The 2,072-nt window shown below is 38.7% G+C and overlaps 1 non-coding gene across 1 annotated transcript; it reads left to right on the forward strand.

The window, feature by feature from the left end:
- Positions 1-1,161: 1,161 nt before the first annotated feature.
- Positions 1,162-1,233, forward strand: TRNAW-CCA. The gene has a single exon. It is a non-coding gene; the product is annotated as a tRNA-Trp (tRNA).
- Positions 1,234-2,072: the final 839 nt, after the last annotated feature.

A 2,072-nucleotide genomic window follows, 5' to 3' on the forward strand; every position in this document is an offset into this window, starting at 1 on the left:
TCCTTTGATTAAAATCAAGTTGTTCTGGATTCCATAGCTCTACTCTTTTCCTACCCCCAATTTTTCTAAACAACATTTTATAGAAATGTGCCTTTAAACAACAATAATATTGGCTATCATTTGCTGACCTCATGCTCTGTTTAGCATAATATAGCTTATGCTAAAACTGTCATATAGTTCAATTAATCCTCACTAGATTTCTATGCTGTGGCTACTAGTATGTCCCCAAGTTCACCAGCAGAGACCTTAAGTCCCAGAGAACATACATGAATTTCTCAAAGTCCCTGAGCTCTGAAGTGGCAGAGCTAGGGTTTAAATTTAAGGCTCTTGTTATTTCAAAGCCACTGCTCTTGATCTCCAAATTACACCATCTATATTAATGGAGGTTACCATACTATAAAGCCATAGATGTTGTTAAGTGGTGTGAAGATAGGATGATTATAATCCTAGCCCTGTCTGCATTTGAAAAGACAACATAGTGTTAAAAAAAAAAAAAGGCCATGCTAAAAATTGTATTTTGATACAATGCTTCCTTAAAACACAGAAGTTTAGGGCTAATTAATGTTGGGATCCACAGTGATCATAAGCAGAGTGAATATCCCTAAAAGTCTGGCAGTGAAACAATGTTTAATGTGAGTAAATGTAATTAACTTTACCATCAATACTTTGGGAAGAATTGATCCACAAGTTAAAAATTACACACAGTGATAATCACTATCTCATGAAGACAATGGAAAACTATAACTTACATTCAACAAGAAGAGGCTAAATTTATTTATATATTGACATATTATATAACCATTACAAAGTATGCTTACAAGATCTAAAAAACAGGCTTTATAATAATAAAATAATATACAATTGCTTTAGAAAATACAGAATAAATGTAAGAAATTTAAAATCAGTAAACCCAATACCCAAAGGTAAAAACTTAACTTTTGGGTGGTTGTTTTTTATTTTTTTTTTAGTGTTTGTTACATTATTTTCTACAGACAATACACAAGCAAACATAGAAGCAAAATTGATTTTGTATGTGGATAATATGTTTTTAATCTTGTTTTTCCAGTTATTATTTTGTGAACCTTTTCTTGTCTGTATGAATCCATGGCTAAAAGCTGTTGTTTAGCAATAAAATATGCTTGTTTTAATCAATTTAGGGCTTCCCTGGTGGCTCAGAGGTTAAAGCGTCTGCCTCCAATGCAGGAGACCCGGGTTCGATCCCTGGGTCGGGAAGATCCCCTGGAGAAGGAAATGGCAACCCACTCCAGTATTCTTGCCTGGAGAATCCCATGGACTGAGGAGCCTGGTGGGCTGCAGTCCACGGGGTCACAAAAAGTCGGACACGACTGAGTGACTTTACTTACTTAATCAATATTTCCATTTCTCATTGTTACCAAGTCCACGCTCACTCTGCTCACCACACAACAGGCCAGTATGTCAGCAAACAGGTATGGAGGTAAGGAATAATGACTTTATATGGAAAGCCAGCAGACTGATAAGATGGCAGACTAGTGTCTCGAAAAATAATCTAATGGAATCTGGATGCCAGTTTCTTTTACAGAACACAGAGGAGGAGTAGGTGAGGAAGTAAAAAGGCCATTAATCTTGCCAAATATCCCTTGGCTTGGCCAGCATCGAGGAGTTCAGTTCAGTTCAGTTCAGTTGCTCAGTCGTGTCCAACTCTTTGCAACCCCATGAATTGCAGCACACCAGGCTTCCTTGTCCATCACCAACTCCCAGAGTTCACTCAAACTCATGTCCATCGAATTGGTGATGCCATCCAGCCATCTCATCCTCTGTCGTCCCCTTCTCCTCCTGCCCCCAATCCCTCCCAGCATCAGGGTCTTTTCCAATGAGTCAGCTCTTCGCATGAGGTGGCCAAAGTACTGGAGTTTCAGTTTTAACATCAGTCCTTCCAATGAATATTCAGGACTGATTTCCTTTAGGATGGACTGATTGGATCTCCTTGCAGTCCAAGGGACTCTCAAGAGTCTTCTCCAACACCACAGTTCAAAAGCATCAACTCTTTGGCGCTAAGCTTTCTTCACAGTCCAACTCTCACATCTATACAC

This window comes from Oryx dammah, unplaced genomic scaffold, assembly GCF_014754425.2.
Source record: "Oryx dammah isolate SB20612 unplaced genomic scaffold, SCBI_Odam_1.1 HiC_scaffold_10, whole genome shotgun sequence".
Lineage (NCBI taxonomy): Eukaryota > Metazoa > Chordata > Mammalia > Artiodactyla > Bovidae > Oryx > Oryx dammah.